Source organism: Anopheles gambiae, chromosome 3, assembly GCF_943734735.2.
Source record: "Anopheles gambiae chromosome 3, idAnoGambNW_F1_1, whole genome shotgun sequence".
Taxonomy (NCBI): Eukaryota; Metazoa; Arthropoda; class Insecta; order Diptera; family Culicidae; genus Anopheles; species Anopheles gambiae.
Genome location: NC_064602.1, coordinates 70,931,010 through 70,946,958, shown reverse-complemented (window position 1 = coordinate 70,946,958; position 15,949 = coordinate 70,931,010).

Below are 15,949 nucleotides of genomic sequence, written 5' to 3'. Positions count from 1 at the left end.
ATAAGTGACTATAAGATGCAGCGTTAGTGCGGGTCCTGCACTGGCAAGAAATGGGAGAGTTTGTGGTTTACATTACAATTCAGCTTATTCCGTTGTGATTGTTGTACGCGCGTCCATAAGAAGTACCGCTCCGCTCCTGCACCCCATTTTTCTACCATTCCTTTTATTAGTTATATTAGTCACAAGAGGAATTGTATATCTCGTGTATCGCTTTTTAAACTAAGAGCGTCATTATTGCACACACAACAGACGTACAAAAAACAAGCTGCTCCGTCACAAACAATATGCAACAAACAGAGAGCACGTAAGTGAACCACGAACATCACCACGCCATGCCATGGTTCAACCCCCCTGCCCGGAACTCTACCTTGAAGAGCCATTCGCCTTTCCGGTGAAACATAATTGAAAAGAATGGATGAAAGATCATAATCTGCACCATCGATAGGCCTGAGTAGAGATTAATCCAAGCGTAAGCAGCACTCTTCTTTTATGTCTCGTCTTCCTCACCCCGAATTTAGAGTGGGTCAGATAGGGATTCCCGGTTGTTCGTGATTTTTTGCACCAGGAAGTAGCACCAGGATACAGATGCCGGGCGCTCTACAAACCCGCCGGGAAGACGGGAACACAAAGCAGCGATACATCTCGAAAAGTTTTCAAGAGCATGAAAATGGATCAATGTAACGGGCTCTTGGTGGGTTGGCTAGCATATGGTGGACGTACCACGGTGTGACGTTCCCTTCTTTTTTTGCACGAATGTCTGTTAAGCCCTCGAACCGAAACCGAACCGACCGATACGAGAGGGGTTATCCGTCGGTTAAATGCGGCGTGAATGATGATTCGGATTCCCCGATAGCGAGATTATCTCTCGAGTGCGGCGGGAATAATTGTTACAAACAATGCAAACATGCGAACGGCGCGGGAGAAACAGGGAACTGGAAACTGGCCAAACAGTGTACTACTTGGTGGTGATTTTTTCGTTGTGATGGATCAGGATGATAAACGATTAAAAAAGGAAGCCGGAAAAACTATGGGAAACCTAATTACGTGAAGAGGGTGCTGCTGCTGCTGCTGATGCATTATTCCGGAGGTTCGTCGCTTTCGTTGCGTTTGTCTGCTTTTGGGCGTCCTTTGGGCATAGCGCCGGGAAATACATTTTGTTTGCCAATGAGAAACCCCCCGGGGTTGGTACTTCTTCACACCCTGCACACAGAAGGAGGGCAAGAAAGGGAACAACATCGCTTAATGTGTGAAGGACTTTAAAGCATCTCCCGGTGTAATTGTTTCACGCCGGTTATTTTGAGGACGCACCGGAAGTAGATTCTAGGGCAATGTGGAAGCACATCTCAAGTGTTCGTCTGTAGTAAGGGTGTAGCGAATCATCCTTCTTCTTCCCTGCTCCGTTTGCTGGTGAAAGGGAGCGATGTGATAGAGAGCGTTATAAGTGAATGGTACGAATTATCTTTCCCTCCCTAACAATGTTTGATGGACACTAAGTGCAATCGACTACGGGACTTGATTTTCCTGTCGTTTCTTGCTCCTTCTCCTTACCCGGTATGGGGGCATTCCCACAGCAAAGAGGTCCGGGGCAGGTCTGTTTTGGGTTTGTTGCTGGTCGATTGTTTGGTCGAGATGTTGGTTACCCAGTAAGATGTTGGTTTTTGTAGTGGACACTTGAAATGATGGTTTCAGGTAGATGGACATGTTTATCGTCTAAGCATTGGTTTGCAGTAAATTGTGTTGGGAAAATGATTGTCTCGGTTGAAACTGTATCAGGTTTTGTAAGTGTTGCAATGTTTACAATAATCATTATACTTGTTTGAGATCATGTTAGTTGTGGCCGTTGTGATTTCTTACAAATCGATTGTGAAATAGGGTCAATATTTTCGCATAATCATACCATAGAATCGATTAAATTGTATAACACATATACAAATCAATTTATTCTATTGAACTATTGTACTGTGTGAATTAAAATTAAATTAGGTAACTTTGGAGTGAATCTCATAAGTTCATATTTCAAATTCCAAAAAAAATCATGAATAAAGAAACAAATTTGATATGTTTTAGCTTAACATGTTCCCAATCGATTCGATAAAAGTGCGTCTTGCTTCACATGCAATTGGTTTGTAGCATATCTGCTATATACAACCTATTAAAATACCCATTATAAGGTGTAGATACATTGTAACATATTTCAGAAAGCTACATCACTCACGCGCGATTCATCACTTCCGACCATGTCATGTCAGATTAATTCGGACTATCAGGATAGGACTTCAGGAGTGTCAAGATGCGCTTCCTGCATCTATCGACTTCTCATTTTGAGAGTTTTATATGTGAAACAGACAATTTATTCAACAGATAGCTTTAAGTAAACCGAGACTACCCGTTATAAGGTAACTGCGACCCACAAATGGCTTGCAAAGAAGAATGCTAGATTTTAAGTTTAGAATTAATCTACCGATTGAAAGAGGCGAACGAGACCAATGCGGGGCTCAAAGTCTCTATGAAAATAATTACAATTTATAGAGTTTAGTTCTGTTCCCCTACCCAAGGTAAGGCCACTAAATTCCAACGTTTTCAGTAAGGGAAACCTCTTAAAGGTTTCTATGATCACCTTGACGATCAAGCGTCGATAAGTCCGCATCGGAACAGTATCCACCTCAGTATCTACCTATTTCACCTTCCTTAACAATGTTTGAAGGCAACCCTGGCCAATGCGAGCTCAAACCGATTATATGTAAAAGAAACATATTCAATGTGTTTTAGCCTAACATGTTCCCAATCGGTTAATTTGTTCGATAATTGTGCGTCTTACTATAAATACATTCGGTGTTCGAAGGACCAATTCATATCAAATAAGATTTTGTCGATTCCTCGCGTTAAAACAACTAAAACAAACTATATTCCAAACCAAACCAGCGGAACTTGTAACTTTTATCAAAGCAGCATTTTATCCATGTTAATGATTATTGAACAATTTGTGAAGCTTTGCTATTTCATATGATGGAATTCCTGATTGTCATATGCATTTGAGGATTCCATGTAGACAGTAAAAGAACTAGTATAAGAAAATAAAGGCCCAACATAATTCATTTTACATACTTCAACTCACAAAACGTACTTCTTTTTGTGAACTTATGTAAAGGTACTCCACTTTCGGTATATAGTCTAGATTTTTTTTCAATTCTAACTACGTTTTACGAGCTATAATGATTTTGATCTACTTGTCAATACAGTTGTTCAAAGAAATTTGTTATAATTTCAATAAATATCTACAAAAAATGTAAAGAATCTCAACATTATAGCGAAGGTTAATTTATACAGCCGTAAATCGACGATGATCATCGATGACATATTATAGTAGCAATCGTCCGCTATTTTAAACACCAAGGAACTAATTGAACAATAAATTATATTATATTTTAAATGTAATACCTAACACTGACCTAAATCACTAAAGAATTTCATTCATTGTAATAAAATCTAAAAGTAGAAACCATTAGATCACTTCCTTCTTTACCCTTCGAGCGTCCACCAGGCTATGTACCCACAGTGTATGCACTCGGAGGAAATATTTTGACTTTTGTTCAACGTTTATGAATAGCATGAAAAATGATCCCAAAACAGTCTCCACGCCCTGCCCCGACCCGTTTCACACAGCATTCTTAATGGCTTTTGAGAGGCCATTCTGGCACAGCCCTAGCACACAAAACCCCATGAGAGCCCGTGTTTATTTGTATAATAATTTGCTACAATGCTGAAATAGGATCAATGCCTAATATTAAACTATGAAACTAACAATTTTGTTAACGCTCCATTGTGGCGCTTTATGTGGCGAGTTTGAAAACACACTCTCACACACAAACACACAGAGTCACCCAATCCCTCTCCCGAAACTGCAGTGTTAATCCTTTTGTGAATCCCTTGAATAGCATTTTCGCCATTTATCAGAACGTATCTAACTGCGTAGAATAATGGGACCGTGGGGAGGGGGGAGAGATTCCACCTCCTTTCGGCCCTTCCAAAAATGTCCCCATAAAAAGCTCTGTCCCCAAACCCCCAACACAATTGATCCCCACCCGTTTGTGTGTGTGTGCGTTGTTTATTCGTTTGACTTGAGCCAATGGTGCAAACAGCGGAATAGCGACGACGGGCACAGTTTTCGACAACTGGCGCCTGTGCTGGTTGGTGCCCAGTTTGTCCAACATTCAAAGGCAAACATGCACGCAGGCATATGGTCGAAACAGACCGTGGCTCTCATGTTTATGGATGCGTTTATCGGTAGGTATCGGAAACGTGTTGATTCACATTTTGCTCCTCTTCCTGCTCCGTTCTGGTGTCTGTTTAGATGAGTTTGATTTTTTTATTACCCGGTGCACATTATACCACAGACGCTGTGTCAACAACTGTCAGACCGGACCATGGATCGGGCGAACAGCCACACATACAGAGAGAGCGCACCCCAATGTTCCGAAGCGTTCTTTTCACAAGTGCCCAGATATGCACAAACAATGCGCCGGAGCCGATCCGTGAAACAAGGGACGATGTCTCTGCCGAAGCTGTGACGGTGACGGCGTTATGGGTGCCCCCGAATGTGGAGCTGACCATCTCGGAGACAGTGTGCTGGCTGGCAAACTGTTGGCCACTTCCATTAGCACGTTAGGCCGGAGCATCAGGTTCAGGTTGCGTGTGTTATTATTTCCAGAGCAGTAAATTGACACTAATTGATTGTTTTAACAGAAAGAAAAGGTTGATCTTCAACAACCGATCGCGCTCGAAAGTGCACCAGTGTGCGCCAAAGTGGCGCAACGAGCGCAACAGTAGCTGGGCAAACAGACGCGCTTACATTCCGCACTGACGCCAGACAGGGCAGGTGAAGCCAAAGAAATGGATGGTGCCACATTGGTTGGCTTTCTTGACTCATTTGATGGTCGTGATCGGCTGGAGGAAAAACAAGCCTAGTAATTTGAACGATCAACAAATCGCGAACGTAGCTGCTACCACACAAACGAAAGTTTTGTGCACATGGAGATGAACACAGTGGTTTCAAACCAGTAACCGACGGTGGTGACTTGTCACAGGGTTGTTGGAGTTTACTCTAAGCTTGGACTGGTTTTGAAGGCAGTGCAAAACTGTGTGCTAAGCATTTAGATCGTTTGACAGAGTATCGTTGAGTATCGTTATTACAGCTGCTGTCATGATCATCAAACAAGGATTTGAAGGATTGTCCATCCACATATGTCTGTTACACCTGAGCATTCAACAAGCATTTCAGGTCCTTTGAAGTAGTGTCTTTTTTCATCTAGCAATATTCTTGCAACTGCTAAAGATTCGTCTTTTTTCCCGATACAGGGTTTACCAGTCCAATAAACAACTGTCCACTTGTTTATAATAATAGTCGTTTTGAATAGACACCGCTGTCTACCACTTGCTCACACGTCAGATGGTGTAAGCTACTCTGTCCAATTCAATAACACAATTTTTGCCTTCGATTAGCAACTGTCAGATTCGGCACAGTTTGTTTTGTTGGGACAAGTTTTGCAAAAACAAAACATTTTCAAACACGGGTCCTTTATTCAAGCAATATGCAGTATATACCATATATTTCAATAAATCAAAACATTAATTTTGTTAATTATACAACAACCACAAGAAACCGCGCCGAATCCGACCGTTGTGCGATCGAAGGTGAAAATTGTGTTATTGAATTGGACAGAGTAGCTTACACCATCTGACGTGTGAGTAAGTGGTAGACAGCGGTATCTATTCAAAACGACTATTGTTATAAACAAGTGGACAGTTGTTTATTATGCTGGTAAACCCTGTAAAGGTAATAGCATATGTGAATGCATTGACATGTATGTACCCCGACGGCTCTTTAGACCATAGAATTGATCCTTGACATCTGAAAACTGCATAGCAGCGCAATCGTAACCAAATCCACCTAGTACACAATAAAGTCTAGTACAGATTACGTACTGATGGACTATGCTTAGAATGGTAATGTCTATAAATTTTGCCTAAACGCACGAATAGTTCAATTTGATGAGTCCAAACTCTTCAAAATGCTTTTTCTTCTTCTTCTTCATGTAACGACCTGTCTGTGGTGACAGCCCAACTGAAATAACATCCGACATGCAATCTCCTAGATCCCTCAATCCAGTGCTCACCAACCTGTTTAGGTTCGCGGCCCACTTGGCTTTGAAAATACATTTGCCGCGGCCCACATTGATTGAGGGTATGCGTTTTGTAGTATTAGTTCAACGTTTTTGATAAAAATATGTTTTTATCTTATTCTAGAGATGCCTGTTGAAAACTTAATCTTTATTGTGAGAAATTAGCTCTGATTTTTCAAACATACATCCTTTCGCGGACCACATCTGTTAACGTCATGAATCACAGGTTGGAGACCACTGCCTCAGTCAACTGAACAATCACATATCTTCAGAACAGGAAGCAGCACTAGAAAGCAGGTGTGAAGTTCGCTTGATTTGCTCTCATTATTGTAGAGCAATACAATCTCATAGAAGATCATATAACGTCACTACAATAACGACAACCCAGCAACTCAAATAACTCACTTTTGTTGTTTTGCCGAGCAGGTGTATATCTGGACGGAGTTGCTCACCCTAACAGTTGTAAAGAACTATTTAATCCCACAAACAGTATAAGATACTGCTATTGCTACACGACAGATTGAACAGCTCCTAAAATAATGATACAGTATCGGACATTAAGATAGGACCCTTTTTTTTTCAATGCACCGTGCACTTGTTTTGCCACGTTACTCGTGTTTGTGTGTGTATGTGTGTGTGTGTATGTGTGTGTGTGAGTGTGTGTGTGTGTGTGTGTGTGTGTGTGTGTGTGTGTGTGTGTTTGTGTGTGTGTGTGTGTGTGCATGTGTGTGTGTGTAGTAGTAGAAAGTGAGTGTGCTTTTTAATGTGTATTTGCAAGTGCGCGGGTTTGTGTCTGAAAAACATAGCTTGCCATGATGTCATATTGCGTTGAAATTATTCTTATTATGTGTGTTATCATGTGAAACATTGTGCGTTTACACTTGGATAAAAACTAAAGTTTGCATCGACAGCAGCCCTTGTTCCTCGGACGAAAACGCAGGTGTGCTGTTTCATGAATGTGAATGCGACACCGGTGCGAAATGGACACACGCACAATAGCAATGAACTCGGCATTCTCTCACAGGTGTTTCTCCAGTGCACGCCATTGAAAGGCCTTCGTGCATCTCTGCGTTGCACGTTGTGTGCGAATGGTAAACTTTGTGCGTGCATTGAGCTGGCGCGCAGTTGTTCTTTTCAATGGGCGTTTTGTTTCATGAGCGCGGCAGTATTCTGTTCTCGATTTTGAAGGGAAGACGCTTACTCGCGTACTCGTTGATAGTTTTTATCCATGCGATGTTTTCGCTGCTCGACAACGATGTAATTCATCGCGTATAGAAGTAGAACGCAGGCAGAGCACGGGATCAGCCGTGTCCAAGTTTTTAACCAGCGCGTTCTTGACGGTCCAAGCAAGCAATGTTAGTAACAATGGGTCGAGGTAAACGTTGTACCGATTATCAGCGCCATATGTAAAAGCGAATGGCTGCTGCTGGCATTAAGCGCAAAAGGATCGAGTTCGTAATGGAACGATCGCGCACTTTTGTGGCAAACGCGCTTCGGACAACCGAAACGTGCTTAGACAACTGAAACGCGCTTGGACAACCGAAACGCGCAAGTCAACCGGACGTCCTCAGAAGACCACGGCGAAAGAAGACCGTAACATTGTTAATATATCGAAAACACACTGATCGCGAGGGCGGTGGTCCTGCTTATCACACCAAAAACCTAACCCAAAACACAAAAAAGCTACTTACAAATCTATCCGAAACGACCTACTTGTGAAACAAACACACACATCAATACACATTCAAACATACATCCACACACACACACACATGCACACACACATACACACACACACATACACACACATACACACACACACAAACACAAACACATACAAACCACACATAAACTTGGCCCAACGGGTGCACGGTGCGTTAAAAACCCAATGCCCTATCTTTCTGTCCGATACTGTACCAACCGCTCATGTAGTCTTATGATATTTATATCTTCAAATATTACATTGGAAATTCCTTAGCATCCTTTGCATTGGATTCACAGCCATATCTGTAAGCAAAATGTCCCTAAAATTGAGCAAAAAAGAATGTTATGTTGGTGAGAAATTCTGCTAATTAAACTCGAAAGAATATTCAAAATAATATAAAATTATAGACATACCTAATGGACAATGCTCTTATGGTCTTTTTTAGAGCATTTGGTGATCACATCAGATCAGATCAGTATCTGATTTGAGTCGCAATTCTTTCGAAATCCTAACAAATGACATACATGATACATACTGTTGAGAATCACTGTGACATTTTCAGTAGAGTAGTAAATCAATCGATATAAAGATTTTTAATGAAAAAAGCTGGCGTCAGTATAAATGAAAATGTATTTGTATAATAACCAAACAAAACGGATATCTAGAAAAAAATAGGAATAGAAAGAATAATAAAATCCTCAACAAAACCACGCACGACAACGCCCATCGCCAGAAGAACTCTCACCTTTCTCCCATTATCATTCAGACAAAACAGTAACATTCGACCTTACGGCTATTATGAATCCTGCATTTTTTGTTTGCTCTTACCCCAACAATAGCCAAAGTATTTGACCTTTCTCACACAGTGCTGTGACATTGTGCTGACTTATGGCCTTTGGACAGCTTGCCGCTTTGCTTGCATCAAAAACTTCCCGCACGCAAATTCCTCAAAAACTCATCTCACACTCTCTCCCCTCCTTTTCCCCCAAGGAGATGAAAAGTTTCATCTTTCCCCGAACGAAAAGCCAGCGAAAGTTTAAAAGATCATCTGCTTTGGAAAGTGAAATCCATTCACGTGGACACCCTTTCTTCACAAAAACTTTAGACATACGTTAAAGCGAGTAGTAGACGAACAGAGGAAGGATACACAAGGATTCCCTCCCCACGGTCAAAAGATCAACTTACGTAACGACGGCTTTCAACGCACGTTGGTGTGGAATTTTCGGCCTGTAATGTGGAGTACGTTTGTGTTTGATGGAAGTACCATTATGCTGTGTAGGACATGGTAAGATGAAAAAAAGGACAAATCTACACACACAACTGGATGTACAAGGCGCATCATCCTACACACATGTTCTTCGATCGATGGGAGGAACGAAACTTACAATCAAATTAGGCTTAGTATCTTGTACTAATGTCCTTCCTAAACCATTGAAATGACAAACGGGGAAACATTCAACTCGGTTACTGGGGAATGGAACGGAAAAGATTAATGGTTTCTCCCGAAAAGGAAGGGGACAAATTCATCGCATCCCTTTGACAAGCGGACGGACGGATTTGGTGGAAATTTGTTTTCCTCCCGGTGCGATGATGATCGGCCGCAATAAGGATTCATAATTTATGACACAGCGACAGCAGCAGCAGCAGTACCAGCTTGATAGGGGTGTAGATTTTTATGCTAATTTCTACCTCAATTGCATCATTATTTAAAGCCACCGGGAGCTACTACTGACATTAAAATAGCAATTCTATCTCACTAACGCAACAACAAAAAACAGACAATAATTATTTAAATACCCTCGCTCTGCTGCCACCTTCATAACACCTAATGTATCATTTGTTTCGATGACAGTGAGCAATGTTTCGCGCTTTAAAAAAAAGCGTCATAATTCAACTCGACACACAATGAGGATGTGCTCTCAAGCCACTAGCACCACCTCACAATTCCCACCCGCTTTTTTATAGAAGAGAATCCTATGAATCAAATTACAATTACCTCATACGGCGGGTTTAGAGCGGGCTCTAGTCCTCCGCCCGATTCGGTCGGTCAACCGCCATCATCACCCCAGTTTCCTGTATTGATGACCATATTAGTAGTGCCAAGTTTTTCCCCTCCAAATTTTATCACCCAATTCGACTCGAGTGAAGGGTGTTTGTTTTCCAAACCATCTAATTTTTCCACCACTTTATGATGATCATGATGATGATGATGATGTTGGTGCGGCTGCAGCGTAATTTCTGCAGCTCTGTTCAATCTACCACCATCGCCCGTATCGTAAATGCTGTTTGATTTCATTTGACAGTATAAATTACACGCTTATAAATTAATAGACGCACGAGAGCGACTTCCCGCTGGGTCATTGTGTGTGTGTGTGTGTGTGCGTAGCCGTCGTGGCCGGTGGTGCGTGGCCGTCCCTCTCATTTTATTAGGCGAGGGATTTTTCACATCACGACACATTGCGGAATGCATCCTTCGATCCTGTAGCCCGGGGTTGCCAAGGGAATACTGGCTTGATGGAGGATGGTAACCGTTTTGCAACGCTGAGATTTACCATGTGAGACTAGGCGATAGCGACGTTGCATTTGAAAGGGGTGTTAGGCGTAATGTAAGGAATTGTTTTCTAGGGTTTCAAGTGGTCGAGTGAAAACGTCCAGGGGGATGCGATTAGAAGGATTAACGGGTGGACCAATTATTAAAATTCATTTTACATGTTTTGAATTGGTTCGAACGAGATACACGTTTGACCTGTTGCGCTAGGTAGGGTCGATTTATGGCACTCTCTGTGTGATATTTTAAGAATAATTATGTTGTTTAATATTTATGCTAAAAACAGCTTTTATTGAATACAATGAGTATTTAATGTTTGAAGAATAAAAAAAAGTAAATATTAATACAGAAAGAATCACTTTTCCTAAAGAACCTAAATCTAGTTGCAGTTCTAGGTAAACGTGCCTTTTTTGTTGTGTAAGTATTGGGTCACTACTAACAATTCAGAGCATGGTAATTCGTCCTTTCATTGCTAATAATTAATATACATGTTTCTGATTCGACTCCTGTAATCATTAATTTCAATTTTGTATCTATCTGTTTCTTTTACCTCTTTAGATCCTCTTTTGTTTGTGTTTGATCCACTACTTGCCCATTGTAACGATTGCTACGCATCCCGAGTTTGATGTTAGGGGACCCTCTAAGACGCCTAAGTCTGTCATATGTAGTGCGTACGATATAGGCAATCGAAACTTTAGAATTGTCACTGTAATCAACTCAATAGGAATGGGATAGCTACATTTCTACGCTTAATTGCTATGCCAAAATTATCCTTAAGTATGCACCTGCTGTTTCAATTCCTTATCCTGGACGATGATTAATTTCAGTAGTGATCCTAGAATGTATTTCTTTTTTGAAAAGAAAAACTTGTTACAATACATGTGTATTTTTTTTTCGACGATCAAGACTATATTTCCATAAGGCATGGTTAATATGGGAATTGAATAGATTTGATCTAGAAGTTTTGAACAAAGTCTACAACATATATGTCCTCAACGTAAGATAAGTGGTCCGTAATCCTAAAAAGGTCGGAGAGCACTTCATTACAAGGCCAGTATGGGTTCGGGATCAGTTCCAGTACTGGTACCGGTAAAGGACCAACTCTAGATACTTATTCTGTAAATGGTCCAGGATCGAAATGGTTTGGGGATCAATTTCAGAACTGGAATGGCTTCTGATTAAGTTTATCTTTTTGTATCTCGTAGATTCCTGAAAATTTCGTACTTTAAAACAAAAACTTTGCACTCACCTTGGAGTTATTATATACTCACGGCATCATAAAACCCTATAATCGAGCCAAATTTACTAGCCACATAAAAATGAATTATAATTATAATTGTAAATGACGATGTATGGTACTTCATAACATTGCTATACGCTTCTATTCCTGTCTTTGTCCTATCTGTTCCATGGTCTTATCTTCTATTCTAGTTTTCATTCTCTACCTAGAACCCAATCCTACCCTTACTCATTGTCCTAGTTGGTACCAATGAACCAATGAACCCCGTACATGAACTGATTGATTTTCACAAAAAAATACATTCCACATTATACCGATCAACTCCCCGTATCTGCGTATCTGCATGCCGGCCTATACAGGCTTTCGAGACTTAATTCATTACCACGCAGCCGGATTGTCAAATGCTTGCTACGGGAGGACGGTCCATTCTAGACTTGAACCCACGACTTGCATGTTATTGAGTCGTTCGAGTTGAGGACTAAACCACGGGACCGCCCGACTATAACACGTCTCCGAAAAATGTTGATCACACTTAGCATCGGATTGTAATGCTTTTACGGTCCTGATCGCTGTCTTTGTACGCATGAACAAATAGTCTATGTTGATGGCATGGATTGTAATTGAACTGACATGGAAACCCTTTTTATTGTATTAAAAAGGTATGTAAATTGAAGTCTCTTATTATCGTTCCATTGCAAAAACTAAAATGTATACCATCCTTTACATTGAACACATTGCATTCATTTGTATTACACAAAAACAACTTAGTCGCTATGAATATTATATCGTTACTTGCTACAAAGTTGCTGATCGCTGGCTAAAATCACTGATTCGTCTAGAAACAACTCCCCCTCAGAAGTGCCCCATTACGCCAGAACGACAAAGTTTATTTCCTGCCAAGAACAAGCACGACCAAATTTTGACTATTTTCTTCAAATTTCACCTGCATCAACAGCACACAAAAAAATCAACCTTCTCCATTCTCCTCCATTTCCGTACACAAACATTGACACACGCTCGTTTCGTTTGCCTCGTTAACATTTTGGCGAACCTGTTAACCTGTAGTGTCCAGTTTGGAAGTGGTCAGCAGAGCAAAAGTGTATCAAATTGTGTACAGGATTCTATACAGCCTTTTTCCTTCCGTTTTCTTTCGCAGGCTGGCTACCTTTTTAATTCCTTCAAATGCTTTCCAACTGTTATGCTGAGCGGTTTCGGTCGTCAGCAGTTTGGTCGCTTTGGTACAAGAGCACCGAGGAAAGGCAGGTTCCATCCAGGGTCAAGGTGTGGTGGTAGGTGAAACGCAAACAACGTTTACCGTTCAAGTGGTGGAGGTGTAGTTAAATGCGAAAATAAAACCGGAACCGGCTATCGAAAAAGGTACTTTGTACTTTGGATTATTTTAGTTTTCTTTGAGCGAATTTGTATTAAAATAGAAAAGGAAATATAAATATAAAATATATGATTTTAAATAAAAACGTTACATACACATTTTACCATTCTTTAGACGTGAAATTGTTCGCATATTATATTTGCATGTCCCACTTAGTGTGTTTTCATTTGCACGTGCCAAAAATCGATCCCTTTCATCAACCTTTGTTTCGCTCATTTCGTATTCGCCCCACTGAACCGTGCGCTGTTGTGTGCGTGTGTGTGTGTGTGTGTTCGCGTATGTATGTTGACAATAATGTACCATTTTTTCCACGAAACAACCCCCATCATTTCCCTGCACAAACCCTCCACTCGACTTGTTGAAGAGTTGCTCCGGCTGTTGTTCCGTGGCCAGCGAACAACCAAACAACCGAAACCAATACTCCAAAGGACAAATCCATCCAGCCAGCCCTCAAGTCCTTCGGTTCGGTTGTTTTGTTGCCGAAAGGAACAAAAAAAGGAACTGTAAACTCGCCCCCCCCCCCACCCCTGCACACACACACATATACAAGGTACGCTCGTTGCGATCCGCGTGTGCTGCATAATTATTCATACGCGGGCGGGCGGAGTTTCGAGTGGTTTTTTGCAAATTGTAATTGAGAATGCGATACGCTTTTGACTTCTTTTTCGTGTTTTTTTTTTGTGAAAATATAAACTTTACCGCGGATCCGTATTGAAGGATGTGAGTTTTTTTTGTGGCATGTTCCACTGTACAAGGATCGTTGGCGACATTTTACGTCGTCGTCGTCGTCCACTTCAGTTGAACGATCTGCAACGTTCGATAACGTACAGCTCGATGTCGCTGGTTTGGGTTCGGTGTTATTGCTTTGATTATTTTTATCGCTTTTTCTTTTTATTATTTCCTCCCGGCAAGCAAACTGCTAAGATCTCTTATCCTGCTCCTTGACTTGGGTTTGTTTTTTTTTGTTTGCTTCAATTTGTTGGAGGTGAAATAATTTTACAACATAATGAAGGTTGCCAGTTTTTGTGTGATCAAGAGTTTCAGGTTCCTTTTGACGTAAAATTAGATCGTTTTTGTGATATCATCTAAAGAAATGTAGTATACTAAGACCAAATCACAATATGGTTCTTACTGAACTGAACTAAATGAAACTAAATTAACTAAAGCGGTTAAAAAATCAAAAGAAACATCACTTCAATACAGCAAACACTTGCAGCAGACTATTACATTCCTCCAAATGGCAACAACTTATCAACATTAAACGAGCTTCAGTAACGAAACTCTTGCCTACATATTAGTGATGTGCTGTATGGAGCGCACCCACGACTCCGATCCGATTCTGACTATTGTTAGTCCGATTCCAATTCCGGCAAAACGCAACCACTAGATCCGCTCGGAGTTGTTCGGAGTCATCCGGAGTCGTCTGGAGTCGTCTGGAGTCGCCTGGGGTCGAACGGAGTCGTGTGGTTTAATGTGCTTGTGATTAGACATTTCTTTTCGTTGTGTTTTTTGTCTTTCATTCGGCCTACCCTAGACGACTCCGGGTGACTCCGTCTGCAGCCGATTCTTGATGATTCCAGACGACTCCGGACGATTCCGAACGTCTCCGGACGATTCCGAACGTCTCCGGACGACTCCGGACGACTCCGGACGACTCCGGACGACTCCGGACGACTCCGGGCGACTCCGATTCCGGGCGACTCCGATTCCGGGCGGCTCCTGGCGATTCTCGACGACTCTGGGCGATTTCGGACGATTCCGAACGACTCCGGGTATTTCCGCGCGGACCTTCATTCCGGAGTCGATTCCGAATTTATCGTAGTCGGATCGGAGTCGACTCCGGATTTTTGCCAACTTTGCTATCTGTAGTAGTGATAGGTAAATTAGTTAGTTTGCTACTCACCAATTTTCGTACACAAAAAATGATCCTTCATTCTTAAGCATGATTATGTTGATATCACTATCCTTTTTCTTATTGCTTGCACATCACATTTATGGTTTTAAATCCTCGAAAATGCAATGGAATTAAAAACTTATATTTCATTGTTAGTGCTAGGCTTATTTCACACCAACATAAAGGAAATTCAATTCCCCAACTATTGTCTAAAACATATTGAAATAATGAAGTTAATGCGTTTCCTTATGATTTCCCACTTTGTTCACGGTGAAAAAATAATGCACAGCGGGGAATTTGAAGTAAAAGCATTTAATTTATAATTTCAATATGTTATACAGTATAAATAGTCGGGGAATTGAATATCCTTTCTTTTGGTGTACAATCAACTATATTCTTATAATTATTTAATGAAATAAATGAAAAAACTAAATTTCACTATCACACAAGGTGTATATAGATCTTTAGTCACGATTTACACACTTGCAATAAGTAATCAGCAACAAGGTTTTATGAATGTGAAGAGTAATAACATAAAAGATAGTAAAAATCCATTTAATGAATTCATAATTTTTAGAACATTTTGTTTTTAAAAGCCAGTAACCAAAAATATAGATTTGTTTATTTTATTACTTGGTTGGTGGTCACCAAAGTGTCACCAAAGGGGCCGGTCTGGTGGTATAGTCGTCAACTCAAACGACTTAACAACATGCCCGTCATGGGTTCAAGCCCCGAATAGACCGTGCCCCCATACGTAGGACTGACTATCCTGCTATGGTAACAATAAGTCACTGAAAGCCAAGCCTACTTCACTTAGTGGGTACAGGCAGGCCTTGACCGCCAGCGCTTGTTGAGTCAAAAAGAAGAAGAAGAGGTCACCAAAGTTGTGATATAAAGAGAAAATAACACATTGAAACTATAGAGCACAAATCGGATCTGAAAGCTAAGTAAAATAAAAAGGAATGTTTGATTCTAATATATCTTGGTATTCTG